The 21,217-nt window shown below is 32.3% G+C and overlaps 1 pseudogene across 1 annotated transcript; it reads left to right on the top strand.

Moving 5' to 3' along the window:
* Positions 1–289: 289 nt before the first annotated feature.
* On the top strand, positions 290–3,747 carry LOC149528299 (xanthotoxin 5-hydroxylase CYP82C4-like; annotated as a pseudogene). Its single transcript, XR_016358605.1, has 2 exons — positions 290–1,338; positions 3,017–3,747. The product of XR_016358605.1 is annotated as a xanthotoxin 5-hydroxylase CYP82C4-like (transcript).
* Positions 3,748–21,217: the final 17,470 nt, after the last annotated feature.

The following is a 21,217-nucleotide window of genomic DNA, read 5'->3' as shown; positions in this document are numbered from 1 at the left end:
TATTCTCAAAATTAGAAACATGTCCACTTCTGCGGGCTCTCTGCCCATCAATTGTTTTTAACAGAAAGGCTCACACACAGTTGCCTGCAAGTGTTGCACTTACTTGTTTTATACCTTGCTCACGTGTTATTGTCGGCCTCAAAGAAAATGCATAATTAAGAAACTCCAGAGCATGGAGATTCTCCAAGACGGCAATACTTCAGAGTATTTTTTATTTTTACATGTAAAACCCTAATGGCGTGATAATGCTGTCATGCAATGTGCCAAAACAAGGATGAAAAATGGCTTAACACGTAATGTGTAAACGTTCCATATCCAGTCCAAGTTACAATATATATGTAGCTCATTAGATGAACCCAGCAATCTCAGCCCAGCTTATAATATTTATGGCTCTGGTAGAATTTAGGGCACATTGAGGCTGAGGCAATGGATATTGTGTTTTCTACGATGCCCTTTTATCTGTTAGGAGCCGCAATTGTCTTTCTTGTGACAAAAATTCTACTGAAAAGCCTTGGAAATTATAGGAGCCCTCTTCCTCCAGGCCCTAGAGCTGTTCCTGTGATTGGTCACCTTCATCTTCTCAAAGATAAAAGTAGGCCAATTCATCAGATTCTATACTCACTCTCATCGATCTATGGCCCTATTATGCATCTCAAATTTGGTAGCCACCCTGTTTTAGTGATAAGTTCGTCGGACATGGCCAGAGAATGTCTCAAGGTAAATGATAAATCCTTTGCTTCTCGCCCTGAAATTACACAAGCCGAGCATTTGGGCTACAATTATTCTATTCTGGGTTGGGCTCCTTATGGCCCCTACTGGCGAAATGCCAGAAAAATCTGTGTGCTCGAGGTTCTGTCATCCAAAAGAATCCAGTCGTTTGGAGAGAAGAGAATGAAGGAGATTTCAAAGGCAGTAAGTTCTCTGTTCCAACAGTCACAATTGCAGGGTGTTGTGAACATGAGAAATGTTTTGCCCCCGATGACGTTTAAAATCCTCATGGCTATGATCATAGATGAGAGGTATTTTGAAGAATTGGGGATTTCGATAGATGTGTTTATTGATCTGATTGAAGAGTCGTTCATCCTGAAAGGGGTGATTTGTATCGGGGATTATATTCCCTGGTTGAAGTGGCTTGATTTGCAAGGGTATGAGAAAATTATGAAGAAGCTGCAGAAGAAGATAGACCTGTACATGCAGAGAATTCTGGAGAAGCACAGGGAGAAAGGATCAAAAGACGGGGGAGAGATGGAGGACTTTGTTGGTGTGCTCATGTCTCAGGCAGAGGAGAATGGTGAGGCAATTACAGATAAAGACGTATTTGTTAAGGCAACTACTATTGTAAGTGTTCTTTACTTTGTCAGTTCTAGTCTATAAGTATAAACTCATTTAGGAATAGAGGAGAATGGTGAAGCAATTACTGATAAAGATGTATTTGTTACTACTATTGTAAGTGTCCTTTACTTTGCCAGTTCTAGTCTATAAGTATAAACTCTTGTAGGAATAGAGGAGAACCAGATGCTGTAGCACTAGGATTGTATCAAGATTCATTATTCCTTTAAAGACACAAACAATTAGATAAAGCCCATATTTTCGAGATCAGCAATTTACTCTCTTACAAAACCTACCAGGGAATACAAACCCTACCAGACATTGTAACCAACATTAGCCAAAGAAATTTAAAAATAAAAATCACTCAAATCTTTGCTTATACCAAATAGGACAATTTTGATTTTGAAATAAAAGTAATCTCAGTATTATTCTAATGAAAAGTAGATTTAGCTAAAACCTTAGAAATTTAATTTAATTTTGGGGATGTGTTCTTATTTTGAAGGCTCTTCCTATCTTTAATTTAGTTCTTTTCTTCATAAAGGATGGGTTTACACTGTTGTGTCTTTTCTTTTAGTTTTGATTTGTTTTTCTAGATTTCTTAATCTAATCAAATGATAAATGCACTATCTGTTAGAGTAAAACTTATGGTATTGCTATTAGAATGCAAATTTGTAGGTTTTGAATCTAATTCATTGATCCATGATCCATGAGTTGTGGTTCATAAGGACCCATTTCTTACGAGAATGAATTGCATCTAGGTGATCCTCAGAGTTCAAGCACGGGAACTTCTAAGAGGTCACTTGTCCCAGCTTAAAGCATGCTCAATCACAGGGTTTCCTCTAAGGTTAAACCCACTTTTCTTGGAATCCCATTTGCTTAAAACCTATTACCAAATTTGTTTAAAGAATTCTTGTTTGTATCGAACTCTTCATCGTGGAAAATAGACGTTCTATTTGCATTAATTTTTATTAAGATCTGCTTATGATAGACAAGAAGTGTCCATGCAGGAAAGAAGAAATAAGGGATAAGTGACTCTAAGAAACTAGGTCCTCAAAGACATAATGTTGAAGTTATAGATTCTTGAGGCAAACTTGTATTTACATGATTCTATAAATGAACTTAAAAAAATGAAGTGTTATCCAACGATGTGTCCCAAAGCTTTTCTGATTTTAGATATTAACTCAATAGATTTGCACTGGACTTCTCACCTCCAAAGAACTAGGTTGGAAGCATTAATGACGGCCTCTTTTTGTGTGGAAGATGTTTACTGTCTACATTCCGGTTTTTGCTTGATGAATGATAAGCTAATTTTGTTCTCTCTTTTTAAGTTTTCCTTTGTTCCTTTGGATTTATCAATCCACTTCTTTGTGATGTTTGGTCTATATTCTGTTAATAAATCAAGTTCTCCGTGCTGTTTGGTGTATATACTGTTTCTGAAGTGCATTACTTGGAATTATTTTATATTAGGATTGAACAAAGTTTCTAGTCTTTATGGCAGGCAACAGAGGTTATACCCGTATACCACAAATGTCATATTCACAAACTTAAACCATTGCTGGAACCGGCACTTAGGATTGAAGAATATTGAAACTTGTTCACAGCAGTTTTAAGAACAAAATGTTAACATTCATGAACAAATAGGATTTCCTACGACCGATCTTTATCTCTTTTTCTTGTTCCCTTGCAGGCTATGTTAAATGGAGGCTCTGGTACATCTTCAGCTACGGTAGAGTGGGCATTGTCAATGTTGTTGCAGCATCCCCAAGCAATGAAAAAAGCACAAGATGAACTTGATTCTAAAATTGGACAAAACAGATTTGTGGAGGAGTCAGATATACCTCAGTTACCATACGTGCAAGCAATAGTTAAAGAGACTCTGCGTCTTCATCCATCATCACCTTTGCTGATACCTCACAAATCTATTGAGGATTGCACAATAGGAGGATATCATATTCCTGCAGGAACAACGCTGATGGTAAATGCATGGGCGATCCACAGGGAACCAAAAGTGTGGAAAAACCCACAGGAATTTAATCCAGATCGTTTTATGGATGGGGAATTTGAGATAGATAGCAGGCAAATGAGAGGGAATGACTTCAAGTTGATTCCATTTGGGGCAGGGAGAAGATCATGTCCAGGTGCTTCTCTGGCAATGTGTGTGATTCAAACAACTCTGGCAAGGCTGTTGCAGAGCTTTGATTGGTTTGTTCCAGATGGGAGAGTGATTGACATGAATGAAAGGATTGGTTTGACAATGCCAAGGGCAACGCCTCTCGAGGTTACCATAAAGCCTCGCCTTTCCCACCATCTATACCAGCAAGAGGTCGAGTTATGAACCATTGTATTCCCCTGTTCCTGTCTATGGTTTGTATACCTCTTGTTATAAACCATTGTATTCGCCTGTTCCTGTTTATGGTTTGTATTGTGTATATATGTCATGTTCATATGATTGTGGGCCCAAATATTTGATCAGCTTCAGCTTAATTTAATAAGATCCATCCCTGTTTGAGGTCAAAAAGATTGCCAGAAGAATATGCTGTCAATATTCTTCTGGAAAATCATTGTAGAGGCTTATGAAGCTTGTCTTACCATGTTATTGCTTCAAAACATTATTACGAGGACTTGCAGTATCATGATGTTCAATGTATATATTTTGGACTTCAATGTATCTTATAGAAATGCTTTTAAATGTTTGAGGGTCTCCCAGCTTAAGAGAGAAGTTTTTTGAAATTATTTTTTGTTTCTTCAATGTATTAATTATTTTATTTGATATTTATGTTTAATGTTTGGTCTTTTTAAGAATAGATAGGAACAGTATATATACATTTATTTTTTAACTATATATATTATATTTTTAAATAAATAATTTATCTGTACTGAACTAAATCTGGTGATTGTTAGTATGTCATTGATATTAGATTTTGTGAACTGAGATAAATTATATTTAACTGTTTGTTTAGCAAATCTTTAATTTTCCAAGAAATAAACAATTACCATATTTTGAAATGAATGTTCTTCTCACATTTAGAATAATATTAGTTGTTTAACACTTTTATGATTGCGTAATCTATAATATAGAATGAAATATTGAGGAAATGAATTTTACCTACACTACAAGCAACTAAGAACAGATGAAGATATAGAGTATAACCAAAAAATATATATTCTATGAATGCAGCACTCTGTTTTACTCTACAGATGAAATATAGAGAAGCTGAATTTTACCTCAATTACAAGTAACAGAAAACAAACATTAAAGATATAGAGTATAACCAGGAAGATATATTCTAAATACAAAACTTTCTGTCTTAGCTAAGAGACCTAATTACCCTCATAACCATGCAACCTTGGTTGCAGTCAATTTAAAGATAAATAAAGAAAAAGGAAGACCAGCTCAAGATTTTTGATAGAAATTTTATATATATTTTCAAATTACTTGATATTAATAAGTTTCATTTTAAAAATATATTTAGATAAATAATAATGTAATATCATTAATGAAAGGATCATCAAGGCATAAATCTGTATTAGACAAATGTACTTACAAATTTTGTATCACCATTGGGTTGTTGAGTTTGTAAGTTTCAATAAGTAAAGTTTAGGAATGATGTTTCTATTTGTGGCCTCATTTATATAGATTTTAAGTGTCACACTAGCATCACCTGTCACAGGTCATGTTAAAAAAAAAATTACGAACCAATCATAGAAAAAGAAAGTTTCGCATAAAAAAGTGAAGAGAAAATATGAGATTCTCATAATGAAATAAAGATAATAATAATTCCAACCTATTTGAAGGTGGAGACTAAGATCATTTAATAAATTGAGAAAAATAAATAAGAGATCTTAAAGAAGGAAACATAAAGATAATTGAAATGTTATTACAAGATAGACCTCTCATACTTTTCTTAAGCATCATTTTGAACTCACCTCCTCCTCTAATTTGGGGAAAGCAAATAAGAGATTCATTTCTATAAGATGGAATGTAAAGATAATTTTAATCTTTTTGAAAGATAAAAATCTAACTTTTCTTGAAGCATCTTTTTATGGTCACCTCCTTACTTAGTGTGGCAAAAGTAAACAAGAGATTCTATTACATGAAATGGAAAATGTAAGAAGTATTATGAACATTAAAACTTGAAAGAAACGTCTCTCCCACTTTCCTTGCCACACCTTTCTAACAATCACCTCCTTTCTTGATTTGGAAAAAGTAAATAAGAGATTCTTTTAGACAAGAAGGGAAAGCAGGAATGTAAAGATAATTACAACCTATTTTGAAAGGGACAACTCTCACATTTTTCTTGAGGCACCTTTCTAAAGGTCACCTCCTTTATTAATTTGGAAAAATAAAACAATAGATTCCTTCCTATGAAATGGAATTTTAGGAAGTGTAAAGATAATAGCGACCTATTTAAAAGGAAAGGTTGTCACATTTTTCTCACATAGGTTTTCTTAAATTAGATTTTCATAATTTTTTTTTTTATTACATTGATTTCTCTATTAAGAGTATAGGTTTTTTCTTGGGTTGCCTCTATACCCAATTTATTACAATGTTTTATACACCTTATCAATATAACAATTGGCATGTAGAAATTTGGGTTTGTCCATATTGAGTATAATTACATTCTCATTTAAAGTTAGCTATTGATCTTCAATTAAGATTTTTTTAAATCAATAAAGCATTTACATCAATTGAAGGGAAACGAAAGCATCTTAGAAAGATATCTATACAAGATCAGTATGTACATCCAATAATCAATGATTTCTTCAATAACTTCTAATAAGCATATACAAGTACATATAGCTATGTCATAAAAGCTAAAATAGACATAGTTAATTTCCCACAATTAAAACCTTAAAAAGAAATTAATTGTAACTTGCAAATCTAACTAAATTTAGCAGCATTACAAGATATAGATTTAATATTCTAGATTCATAAAACCAGAAGAATGAGACATGATAGAAAACACATATATTCATGGGAAAAAGTCCAAAAAAGCCCAAAACTTTTGTATTTGGGCTACAATTGTGTTTCTTGCTTAGCCAAGAGACCAATATTCCTTCAAGGAAAAATGCTCCACCATTTGTACTCTTTCTATCATCCATGCTGCATGTCCAATCTACATCAATATATGCATATAGAGTAAAGTCATTTGATCTATCATACCACAACCCAAAATCAAATGCACCCTTCAAATATCTCAATATTCTTTTTACTGTTGCATAGTGTGATTCCTTAGGCTCTTCTTGAAATATTGCTACTATACCAACTACATTTTCTATATCTGATCTTGTGTGAGTCAAATATTGCAAACCTCCAATCATAGACCTGTACTTCTTCTTCTCAACTATAGGTGATGCAGGAGCATCTTGGATTTGCTTGTAATCTTGCATGTTTGGAGGGATTTTTGTTAAGTGTTGTGGAGCTTGGTCGATACTGGTGCTCGACATGGTCTAGGAACTCGGCATGGTCTCTGTTTGCTTGGCATGGTCTTTGGTTGCTCAGCATAGTTTGGGGACTCGACATGGTTTTTGGTTGCTCGGCATGGTCTGGGAACTTGGCATGGTCTTTGATTGCTTGGCATGGTCTATGAAGCTTAGCCTTGCTTAGGAATTTGGTGCCCGTTACAGGCCATGTAACTAATTTTTCACAATGAGTTATAGAATGCAAATTTCAAAGGTTAAAGAGGGCCTATAGTACTAACTACGGTTCGAAGCGCGAGTTCTAATTCAATCGGAGCTAGGAGATATTGTGATTTTACTCAGATATCAATTTTGGGTATTTAATTGGTATCGCAGGTCGACTTGTGGCATTTAATTTATGTATTTTTGTTTAATTTGTGTTTGGGGCCGACTTGTGGCTTAGATTGGTATAAGTAGGGATTTTGGGGAAGTCTTTTGTCATTATTCATCCATTTTGGAGAAGAAGGAAGTGGTAGAGAAGCGAATTTAGAGAAGAGCTAGTAGTTGTGGCTTGGAAAACAAGGAGATTGTTTGGTGGGCTTGTGAGCACAAGTTGAGATCTTCCTTGGGGGTTTCTACTAGAGTGTGGATCTGGACTAGCTAGAGTTTGGATTGGATCTTGAGGGATCTTGCAGAACTATTATTTTCTTTATATTTGGCCATAACCAAGAAGGCCTTATAGCTTGACACATTGCATGTAATTAGTTATATTTTATGAATATATTATTATAATTTGGTGTCATATTTTGTATTATTGCTTCTTATTGTTGTGTTTCTACTATGTGGTGATATTATCAGGGGCTTGAACATCTCCTTTGGGGATTCTCTTGCCTTGCACTACATCAAATGGTATTAGAGCGAAAGTTGTTCCTGAGTGTGTTGATAGATCGTCGAAGCTGAGGCAGTTTACACCAGGATTTGCAAAGAAGGTTGATCTTGTGATTGATTGATCTTCTAGATTGGTGGATTTGTTGCTTAGGGTTTGCTAAAATTTTGGAAGATGCCTCCATGAAGATTGGACACTAGGGCAATTCTTGATCTTAGTGATGTTGTAGAAGAGCAGATCTCAAAGAAGGTTAAAGTATATTTTAGATCTGAGATGGAGGAGGTTACAACCAATTTTAGATCTCAGATAACATTAATGAAGAGTGACATGGTTGCTGAAATTGTAAGTGCTTTAGGTGGCATACCGAGGCATGTGGGTACTAAAGACTATTATGAAGAAGTTGTTGGATCGAGTAGCGAGGGCAAAATTGATTGTGTGGAGAGACCTATTGGAATTAGGGTTGGTCAATTTGCTCGACCTAGATCTCAGTTGAAGCTGAAGCATAAGATGGAGGTATCTAATTTTTTGAGTACTTTGAATCTTGAAGACTTGATTGATTGGATTGGTGAATTGGAAGACTACTTTTAGCTTGAGGATATTGAGAATCCACTCAGAGTAAGGTTAGCACAAACTAAGCTGAAGGGACATGTTGCTCTTTGGTGGAAGGAATTGCAAAGGGACAGATAAGGGGAAGGTGAAATGAAGATCACTAGGTGGAGATTGATGGTGACTAAGTTGAAGGCTAAGTTCATTCCTGCTAATTATGAACTTCAGTTGTTTAAAAGGTTGCTGAATCTGAAACAAAAGGATATGATTGTAAAGGATTATACCAAGGAATTCTACAAGTTGACTATTTGGTTTGGGCATAGAGAATTGTCAAAGGAAAAGGTAGCTTGGTACATTAATGGTTTAAGATTCAATATTTAGGATGAGGTTGGTATGCTATATATTTCTTCAGTTGAGGATGCTTATCAATATGCTTTGAGAGAAGAGGAGAAGCTAAAGAGGAAGGATCAAGGGGGTTCCCAAGGAAAGGAGAAGCAGGATAGCTTGGCACAATTTAAACTAAATGTAGAAGGTGAACAAAAAGGAAGGACAGGTGGAGGTTGGTTCTGAGGTAATTATTTCAAGTGTGGGAAAGAAGGGCATAAATCTTTTGAATGTCCAATTGCAAGGACAACTACTGTTGTGAACAAGGATGTAGTCCTAGACAGTCAACCTGAGCAAGGAGAGAGCTTTTTGGCTCGATGAGTACTGATTGGTGAGAGGACCTTGGATTCTTGTTAGAGGACTAGTTTGTTCAAAACTCATTGTGTCTGGTGGTAAAGTCTGCAAAGTGATTGTGGATGGTGGTAGTACTGATAACCTTGTTGCCGAGGAGATGGTTTAGAAACTTGGTTTGAAGAGAGTGAGACATCCTTATCCTTATAGGATTGGCTGGTTGAAAGGTGAGCATGCTTTGAAAGTGAGGGAGAAATGCCTTTTTGATTTCTAGATTGGGCATTCGTAGACCTTGGTAGTATGATTACAAAACTGTGCATGATTGTGTCAAGAATGTGTTTACTATTGAAAAAGGTGACAAGAAGTTTTCCTTGATTCCTTTGCAAAATGAAGAGCTCGGTAGGAGGAACCTAAGTATTGGTAGCCGAGTTGAGTTGGCAGATTTGGAGAAGGATGGAGATCAACATGAGAAGCATACCTATGGAACACATGTGGTGGATGTGAAGAAGAAGAAGAAAAACAAGGGAAAGAATGTACAAGTTGAAGACTTGGAGGACATGTATGTGAAGAACCAATTTGGGATTTATGTGTTGAATCTTGTAGATGTTCTTCTAGTTTCTAGAACATCTTTTCAAACCTAGGGTGTCTGATGCAGGAGCATCTTGGGTTTGCTTGCAATTCTACATGTTTGGAGGGATTTTTGTTAAGTTTTGTGGAGCTTGGCAGACACTAGTGCTCGGCATGGTTTGGGAACTTGACATGGTCTTTGGTTTCTCAGCATGGTCTAGGGACTTGGCATGGTCTTTGGTTGCTTGGCATGGTCTGGGGACTTGGCATGGTCTTTGGTTGCTGGCATGGTCTATGAAGCTCGACCTTGCTTAAGAATTTTGTGCTTGTTGTAAGCCATGTAACTAATTTTCCACAATGAGTTATAAGATGAAAATTTTAGGGATTGAAGAGGGCCTAGAGTACTAACTATGATTTGAAGCATGAGTTCTAATTCAATCGGAGCTAGGAGATATCACAATTTTGGACATTTAATTGCTATCATAGGCTGACTTGTGGCATTTAATTTATGTATTTGTGTTTAGTTTGTGTTCTGGTTTGACTTGTGGTTTAGATTGGCATAAAAAGGGGTTTTGGGGAAGTCTTTTGTCATTATTCATCCATCGTGGAGAAGAAGGAGGTGGTAGAGGAGCAAATTTGGAGAAGAGCTAGTAGCTATGGTTTGGAAAACAAGGAGATTGCTTGGTGGGTTTGCAAGCACAAGTTGAGATCTTCCTTGGGGATTTCTACTAGAGTGTGGATTTGGACTAGCTAGTGTTTGGATTGGATTTTAAGGGATCTTGTAGAACTATTACTTGCTTTATATTTGGCCATAACTGGGAAGGCCTTACATCCCAACACATTACATGTAATCAGTTATATTTTACAAAAATATTATTGTAATTTGGTATCATATCTTGCACTATTGCTTGTTGTTGTTGTGTTTCCGCTGCATGGTGATATTTGTTGGGGGCTAGGACATCTTCTTTGAGGATTCTCCTGCTTTGCACTACATCAATAGGTGTCTCATATTTTCTAGATAACTTGTGATTAGTTATCATAAGTGTATCAATAGGCTTACAAATTTCCAAGCCAAATCTCTTCAAAAAGTATTTCAAATACTTAGTTTGTGATAGGAAACTACCATCACTATTATAAACAATCTACAAGCCTAATAAATATTTCATCTAATCAATCAAGCTCATCTCAAATTCATTATTCATTTCATTAGCAATCAACATACACTCAACAACAAATAGAATATAGTGGAAGCAATTAACATACACTCATACATCAACAACACATAAACATGTTACAACTCTTAAGGATCCCATGACAATGAGTCACATTTAATTTTAATTAACAATAAATTCAATATATAATAAATCCACATCACATAATAATATACAAGTATGAATCCATTTTAAATAATATACAGTCATTTCAAATGCCACTTGGAAATAGTCATAATGCACAATCATCCACTGTACAAGTCACAAGGTATGAGAGGCTGAAATAATATGCATCATGAAATATATTACATCATCTTGTAAGATCTATGAAATCAAATATAATACACTAAGTATAACCATCCATCATAGAAATACAAGAATAGATAGAAAGGAACATTTACACAAACACATCCAACAACGACATCTGACAGTTGGATCTCAATGGTATAAGAAAAAGCACTACCACCCGACCTCGTGTTACCAAAAAAGGTCCACTCCCACCGTGTTGAGGAGATAGTCTCAAGTCCCAAATAGGATAACAATCTCACAAGTCAAATCCAACATCTAGGTCAAGGAAACACCTAAAGCAAACTATCTCAAAGGGTACCAAGACACAAGTGTCAACTAATCCTAGAGGCAACACAGACACTTAGGAAATCTATTACGCATGTGGGCAAGTGTCATCACACAAGCCAATTCTAAGGCTACCCAACTATTCTTTTAATCTTCTAGCCCCCTAGTGACTCTATGCAACACTAGTATCCTTTTGTATTGGCAAGGCATACTAACAAATCAATTCTAAGGTTACCTGGCTAGTCTTTTAATCCTCCGCCCCCCTAGTGACTTTCTATGGTACCAATATCTTATTAATTCATTTAAAACCCATTTGATGAAATGTTAGCACTTATTAAAATAACCTATAATGGGTCACCCAAGCAACCTCTTTAGGGCTACTGCCTCCATTGCAAGCCACTACCCAACATGACATACAGATAACCTACCCTAAGCTCAACAAAAGAAACATGTCACAAAAGACCATATACCATACATCAGTTCTTAAACAAGAAACTGATAAGTATTGAAAATTACTAATCATAATCATGGATTCCACCAATACAATCATCCTAATAGGACTGATCTCAAAATCAAATATACATAAACCAATCCACATTATAACATGACATTGTTGGAGTTGAGGAAAGCCAACTCCGAAGACGCCTAAGATCACCTGCATGCGAAAACTTGTCAAAGAGAAGCCAAGAAGAGGAAGAGCATGGAGCAAGGGAAAAACTCTAAACAGACATGAGAGACAATATGTGCAAACACAATGAAAATGTATTTACAATAAGAATGCCTTATAAAATACAATGAGAGAGAGCCCGCTTATAAAGAGCTCATGGAAGCTTGTAGAACAAGCTAGAAAGTGGTAGAAGATAAGTGTGACAACTAGAAGGGAACAAACTCCCGTGTTGTCAACAACTAACCACTACATGCATTAAATACAAAATATTAAATAAATGCATGACCTAAGTAAGCTTAAGTAATAGAATAAATAATTAATAATTAATTATTTACTCTAACAGACATCACCAAGAATAAATCATATAAACACCTCAATCCTATACAAGCAACTAAAAAGAAATCCAAATACAACTGATCGAAGAGTTAAAGGTTATATCATATAGGTCACATCATTCACCTCAGTTTCACACAAGAACACTGGAACGCAATAACAATCAATAGATTAAAACACCTCAGAGAGAATAGAAGACACATTACCATGGTTAAGTATAAAAGATCGTGATGAAAACATCATCATGACATCACAAAATAGAACTCCCGAGTCTTTGGTAAACATTCTGATTTGGTCAAAGCTAAGTCAAACCTCAGAAAGCCAACACCAGTAAATCACATGTCACATAAGGTACATATAAAAGTCATTTTCACAATTCATAAAGTTTTGAAAATACATAAGTTCAATGTTCACTATAGGTTTTCAAGTTTTCATTTTCATTTCAAACACAAAGATTCAACAACAACTAGGGTTTCAGTTTTATTTTCCAAGTATGACTATTTATAGAGTTTTTAATTTCAATCAGGGTTCACATTTCCATTTCTCTACTTGCCAGATTTACTATGGTTTTTGATTCTACTAGAATCCCATATGATTCAACAATTCATATAAAGTCATTTAAACATTGTTCATAGTTCAATTCGTTATCAAAACATACAAGTTTAGGTTTTTATTTCTAAGTTTTTGACTTTTTAAAGTATGTTAATTACTAAGGTTTTTGAATAATAAAATTTCCCTAGCAATATAAATCATTTTCATATAAAATCGAATCATCAAGCACAACCCAAGTTTACTAAAGATAACCATTAATTATCCCAATTAATTTCTTTGATCTGCAATTTTCTTTAGAATTATATTTAAATAATAAAGTAATAAATCAAATTTTTAAATAATTAAATTCAAATTTTTAACGATAATTATTAAAATTATTAATAATTATTATCAATTATTACCATAATAATTTTAAATTTATTAAACTTTGGAAAAACTTTAAATCCAAAAAGGAAACTTGTTAAAAATAGAAACTTTTCCAAAATGGAAACCTGCTAAAATAGAAACTTTTTTGAAATGAAAACTTACTAAAAATGGAAACTTTCAAAAAATGAAAACTTACTAAAAATGGAAGTTTTCCAAAAATGGAAACTTACTAAAAACAAAAAACTTTTCAAAAACATAAAGTTACTAAAAAAAGAAACTTTTCAAAAATAGAAACATATTAAAAATAGAAACTTACTAAAAATGGAAACTTCAACTTAACAACAAGGGTTTCAATCTCTCCATTCATTATAGATGCTTTTGAAAATGAAGAGCAATAATTTCAACATGAGGGTTTCAATTTCTCAAAGCATATAAAAAATATTTCTCAATCAAGGAACAATAATTCACATACAAGAGTTTTCAGATTCAATTCAATACTAAAAACAGATTCACAAAAATAGAGAAGACGAAAGTTCGAAGAATGAAAACTACTATACAAATAAAACCATGAGATCCTACTTGGATCTAATGCTAAAATGACAGACACACATAACATGCAACAATTTTTTTTTTTTTTTTTTTGAAAAACCTTTCTCTCTAAAATTGCTCCTCCAAAACCTGTGTAATTGCAAAATAAGCTCTAGATCTTGATAAAGAGTTCTCCCCTAAATTTAGGGCTTTGATTATGCAATCACACAAGGGAACTTGATGATCATTATCTTTTATTATTTTATTATTATTTTTAATATTTTCATGCACCAAATTTATTTAAATAATTAGCTTCCTCTCTTTAATTATTTTTTGAAGTATTTTTAATAATATATTTATTAATTTAATCAATAACATTATTTAGAGTTTATTATTAAAATAAAACTCCTAAATAATTATCAGTAAATTAAATAAATATAACTATGCCACAATTAGAACCATAACTTTATCTTTAAATTGAATTCTTTTATTTAATTAATTCACGAGATATTTTTAATAATATATTTATTAACTTAATTAATAATATTATTTAGAGTTTTTTATTAGAACAAAACTCCTGAATAAATTATTATTAAATTACATAAATATAAAATGCCAAAATTAGAACTTTAATAAAATCTTTAAATTTAATTCTTTAATTTAATTAATTTTTCAATTAATTAAATATAATTTAATTAATTTTTCAATTAATTAAATATAATTTAATAAATTTTTCAATTAATTAAATATAATTTAATATTAGATTTCTTTATTAAATTTCTATTAAATTAAATCATTAAATTATCTTTTAATTTGATTTAATTATAATAGAAAATCATCACATACCCACAAAACTGAATACGAAAACCCATCATATAGAACATAAAAATAAATCAAACTCAAGGGTTATAATCATAAATTTATATCACTTGGCATATTCAGACGGGTAAACTAACTCCGGTACTTGTCCTATTTTCTAGGACAATTGGCTTAGGTTAGGATTTGGACTCAAGAGTTATCTCCCCACTTATACCATTGAAATACTGCAATAGGGTATGCTCATCCTAGCAATTTAGGGAAGTCGATACCTGGTACTTATAATTTGTATAAAATTCACGCATGTACAAACACATATATTCTAAACTAAATAGGAAACAATAGGAAGTGGTGCATTGTGTAGATCTCGATTAGTAGGTGACTACGACTCCTTTCCTCAACCACATCAGAAATGTAAAACATAAAAAAAACATACACACACACCATACACATGCAAGTATGGGGTAAGTATCCATAGAAATCACATATAATTAATCCATCTATCTAACTTCATGAGATAACTAAAATCACTAACTGAACATACCTATATCATTATTGAAAGGGTAAACATAAACACATGAAATAACTAAATTAACTTAGTAACTCAACACACATATCAACTGAATATGAAATATATTTACTTTAATCAGATAACCAAGTATTGATAATCATAAAAAACAATCACAAAATTGGCCTAAAAGAATCTGACAAAACAATTAGAAAAGTCAAGTAAGGGTAGGCATTACATCCACTCCCCCTAAACTTAGGCTTACTTATGGAGGCCTACTACAATGACTAGGATAAATAAAAGTCAAAGAGTACTATCTACAATGTCAAACAAAAAGCTTATTTAGGAAACTAGTACAAATAAGTTAACTATGTATACACTTTTAGTCACTTAGAGCAATATGATTCTAGTTTAATAATAAATCGAAAACCATATTGATCTAACATTCATCTTTTTAACAAATACTAAAGTAAATCCCCTAAAACACTCCAAACAAAATATCGACATATCTAATTCCACCAAAAAACATAAAAGTTATAATGTATAGACATAAATCAAAAGTAAAGAACAACAAAAATACTCACAAAATCAATCAAAGGCATACCACTTTAAAGCATAATCATAAGAAAACATGTTTGAAATCCAACTCACAAGTTTTTCTTTTTTTCTATGTTTCAAGTATCAAGTCTAAGTTTCATTTCAGTTCAACTAGTTCAAGTGTTCTAGTTTGTAATAGATACATATACTAGTTTAAGTTTTGTTTTAGTTCAACTAGTTAACAACTAGTGGCGTTCCAATATACTTAGAGCTCCCAATGTAGAAACTAAGCTCTGATACTAGATGTAACACCCCACCAGGTGATCCAAAATAAGTTAACCTAAAGTTTTATTAATTTTTACAAACATTTTTAAAAAATAATAATAAACAACAATAGATAGAATATAGTGGAAGCAATTAACATACACTCATACATCAACAACACATAAATAGGTTACAACTCTTAAGGATCCCATGACGATGAATCACATTTAATTTTAATTAACACTAAATCCAATATATAATAAATCCACATCAAATAATAATATACAAGTATGAATCCATTTAAATAATATACAATCATCTCGAATGCCACTTAGAAATAATCATAATGCACGATTATTCACTGTACAAGTCACAAGGTATGAGAGATTGAAGTAATATACATCATGAAATAGATTACATCATCTTGTACGATCTATGAAATCAAATACAATACACTAAGTATAACCATCCATCATAGAAATACAAGAATAGATAGAAAGGAACATCTGCACAAACACATCCAACGGTCGGATCTCAATGGTATAAGAAAAAGCACTACCACCCTACCTTGTGAAACCCAAAAAGGTCCACTCCCACTGTGCTGAGGAGATAGTCTCAAGTCCCAAATAAGATAACAAACTCACAAGTCAAATCCAACATCTAGGTTGAAAAAACATCTAGAAGTAAACTATCTCAAAGGGTACCAAGACACAAGTGTCAACTAATCCTAGAGGCAACACAGACACAGGAAATCTATTATGCATGTGGGCAAGTGTCATCGCATGAGCCAACTCTAAGGTTATCCAGCTAGTCTTTTAATCCTCTACCCCCCTAGTGACTCTATGTGACACTAGTAACCTTTCGTACTGACAAGGCATACTAATGAGTCAACTCTAAGGTTACCCAGCTAGTCTTTAATCTTCCGACCCCCTAGTGACTTTCTATGGTACCAATATCTTATTAATTCATTTTAAACCCATTTAATGAAATGTTATCACTTATTAAAATAACCTATAATGGGTTACCTAGGCAACCTCTTTAGGGCTCCGACCTCCATTGCAAGCCAATTCCCAACATGACATACCCTAAGCTTAGCAAAAGCAATCGATCACAAAAGACCACATACCATACATCAGTTCTTAAACAAGCAACTGATAAGTATTAAAAATCACTTATCATAATCACGAATTCCACCAATATGATCATCTTAACAGGACTAATCCCAAAATCAAGTACACATAAACTAATCCATGTTATAACATGACATCAACCAAGAACAAATCATACAAACACCTCAGTCTCATACAAGTGGCTGAAAAGAAACCAAATACAATTGATCGAAGACTCAAAGGTTATATCAGATAGGTCACACCATTCACCTCAATTTCACACAAGAACACTAGAAAGCAATAACAATCAATAGATCAAAACACCTCATTGAGCATACAAGACACATTACCATGGTTGAGTATAAAAAATCATGATCAAGGCATCATCATGACATCACAAAATAGAACTCCTGAGCCTCTAGTAAACATCTTGATTTGGTCAAAGCTAAGTCAAACCCCCAAAAACCCAACACTAGTAAATCACACTTCACATAAGGTACATACAAAAGTTATTTTCGTAGTTCATAAGGTTTTGAAAACACTTAAGTTCAATTTTCACAATAGGTTTTCAAGTTTTTATTTTCATTTCCAACATAAAGATTCAATAACAACCAGGGTTTCGGTTTTTTTTCCAAGTTATTATGACTATTTATAGAGTTTTAAATTTCAATCAAGGTTGATGTTTCCATTTCTCTAGTTGCTAGATTTACTATGGTTTCCAATTCTACTAGAATCCCAGATGATTCAACAATTCATATAAAGTTGTTTAAACATTGTTCATTGTTCAATACATTATCAAAACATACAAGTTTAGGTTTTCATTTCTAAGTTTTCGACTTGTTAAAGTATGTTAATTACTAAGGTTTTTGAATAAGAAAATTTTCCTAGCAATATAAATCATTTTCCTATAAAATTGAATCATCAAGCACTAACCAAGTTTACTAAAGATAACCATTAATTCTCCCAATTAATTTCTTTGATTTTCAATTTACTTTAGAATTACATTTAAATAATAAAATAATAAATCAAATTTTCAAATAATCAAATTAAATTTTTTAACAATACTTATTAAAATTAATAATAATTATTATCAATTATTACCATAATAAATTTAAATTTATTAAACTTTGGAAAAACTTTTCCAAAAAGGAAACTTGCTAAAAATAGAATTTTTCCTGAAATGGAAACCTACTAAAATAAAAACTTTCTTGAAATGGAAACTTACTAAAAATAAAAACTTTCCAAAAATGAAAACTTACTAAAAATAGAAACTTTCCAAAAACAAAAACTTACAAAAATAAAAAATTTCCAAAACAAAAATTTACTAAAAATATAAACTTTCTAAAAATGGAAACTTACTAAAAATGTAAACTTTCCAAAAACATAAACTTACTAAAAATAGAAACTTTTCAAAAATGGAAACTTATGAAAAATAGAAACTTCCCAAAAATAGAAATTTAATAAAAACAAAAACTTCAAATTAATAGCAAGGGTTTTAGTCCCTCCATTCATTACAAATGCTTTTGAAAACAAAGAACAATAATTTCAACATGAGGGTTTCAATTTCTCAAAGCATATTAAAAAAATTTCTCAATCAAGGAACAATAACTCACATACAAGAGTTTTCAAATTCATATCAATAGTGAAAACAAATTCACAAACACAGAGAAGATTGAAGTTTGAAGAGCAAAAACTACTACACAAATAAAACCATGAGATCCTAGTTGGATCTGATGCTAAAATGACAGACGCACAAAACACTCAAAAATTTTGTCCCCTTTTTTTTCTTTTCTGAAAAACCTTCCTCTCTGAAATTTCTCCTCCAAAACCCGTGTAATTGCAAAATGAGCTCTAGATCTTTGATGAAGAGTTTTTCCCTTAGTTTGGGGCTCTGATTATGCAATCACACGAGGGAACTTGATGATCATTATCTTTTTACATTTTCATGCACCAACTTTTAGATATTTAATTACAAAATATCTTTATTTAAATAATTAGTTTTCTCTCTTTAATTAATTTTTGAAGCATTTTTAATAATATATTTATTAATTTAATTAATAACATTATTTAGAGTTTATTATTAAAATAAAACTCCTAAATAATTATCATTAAATTAAATAAATAAAACTACACCACAATTAGAACCATAACTTTATTTTTAAATTGAATTCTTTTATTTAATTAATTCATGAGATGTTTTTAAAAATATATTTATTAACTAAATTAATAATGTTATTTAGATTTTTTTATTAATAAAAACTCCTAAATAAATTATTATTAAATTAAATAAATATAAAACACCAAAATTAGAATTTTAATAAAATCTTTAAATTTAATTCTTTTATTTAATTAATTTTTCAATTAAATTTTTTTTTTTTTTGGAGGGTAACGCTTTGACCTGGAGCTTTGAACCAGTGAGACCACAAATTGGGGACCTCATTCCCATTGGATTTGAACCTTGATGGCAAGGATAACAACTCAATAACTTAACCATCATAACATGCCATTGTTGGCCCTTGATTATTTCTCAATTAATTAAATATAATTAACTATCAATTTTCTTTATTACATTTCCACTAAATTATCTTTTAATTTGATTTAATTATAACAAAAAATCATCACACACCCACAAAACTAAATACAAAAATCCATCATATAGAACATAAAACTAAATTAAACTCAAGTGTTATAATCATAAATTTACACCACTTGACGCATTCGGACAGGTAAACTAACTCCAATACTTGTCCTATTTTCTAGGACAATTGGCTTAGGTTAGGATTTGGGCTCAAGAGTTATCTCCCCACTTATACCATTGAAATACTATGATATGGTATGCTCATCCTGGCCATTCAGGGAAGTCAATACCCGATTCCTATAATTTGCATAAAATCCATGCATGTACAAACACATATACTCTAAACTAAACATACAATGGTAGGAAGTGGTGCATTGTGTTGATCCCAACTAGCGGGTGACTACAACTCCCTTCCTCAACCACATCAGAAAGGTCAACCCCAAAGAAAACAAACATGCACAACATACACATGCAAGTATGGGGTAAGTATCCATAGAAACCACATATAATAAATCCATCTATCTAACCATCAAGAGATAACTAAAATCACTAACTGAACATACCTATATCATTATTGAAAGGGTAAACATAAACACATGAATAACTAAATTAATTTAGTAAATCAACACACATATCAACTGAATATGAAATACATTTAATCTAATCTTGTTACCAAGTACCGATATATTATAAAACACAATTAGAAAACTGACATAAAAGAATCTAACAAAATAATTAGAAAAGTCAAGTAGGGGTAGGCATTACAATTTTTCTTGTCATAACTCCTCTTCCTTTACTTCTAATAATCTAATTAGCACATCGATTCTTTGTCAAATTCTTATTTGGTGTCGTAGGATAGCATAAAACTTAGCTACTATGAGAAACCACAAACTCAATCAAATAATGTTGAAGCAATCTAATCTACCATGAAAACCAATGAAAGTAGAGGAATTAAAACAAGCAAAACCTCCTCTTCAATTGTAGTTCCTATGTCCTTCTTTCTTCACCATTGTTGATGTAGCTCCAATTGCCTATAATGCAGACACAGTTGAAAGAAAATGAAAAAGTGATATGATGAATGCTATTGAGAATACTAGAAGCATGGTTTGGGCATAATTTGAGAGAGTATGGATGCTAAGGTGAAAATGATTGCAAGATGGCTAAATTTATAGCCAAACTATAAGAAGTGAGACATGAATGAGGAGATAGGCATTTGTCAATTGAAGTGTACAACTTGGCACAATATACCTTATAATATCTATGCCAAATATGACGCAATATGCCACATATAGGATTCTATGACACACATAAGTCAACATGGCCAAAAGTGGAAGATAATCTATGACATGGATATGACACATCAAAGCAACTTGTAGACAAAAATATATGATAAATATGGTCTATTATAGTCATGCATAAGGAATAATATATGTCAAATATGACACATATTAGCCAAGTGAAGAGAGAGGATCTAGAACACATTATGTCCATGTGTCAAGACTAGGTGGAATATTTGAATTAAAAATTCATAATTCCACACACATGGAAATTAGTAAATTAGAAATTAGAAATGGGAAAATAGGACTTAGGAAATTGAGAATTCCTATAGTTTGCAAACATGAACCAATTTATATATATATATATATATATAAAAGTCAATTGAGAATGTCAGTTAATAGGAATAATTAGTAAAGGAAGATGAAAATGATTTGAAATGACATAGGACTAGATTACTATGTCAACTAATCTTATAGGACAAATTAGTAAATGAT

The sequence above is a fragment of the Cupressus sempervirens genome, chromosome 11 (genome assembly GCF_028749045.1).
Source record: "Cupressus sempervirens isolate cs-2001-9-10 chromosome 11, ASM2874904v1, whole genome shotgun sequence".
Taxonomy (NCBI): domain Eukaryota; kingdom Viridiplantae; phylum Streptophyta; class Pinopsida; order Cupressales; family Cupressaceae; genus Cupressus; species Cupressus sempervirens.
Note: the sequence above shows the minus strand (reverse complement) of the source record. Positions and strands in the feature narration are given on the sequence as shown.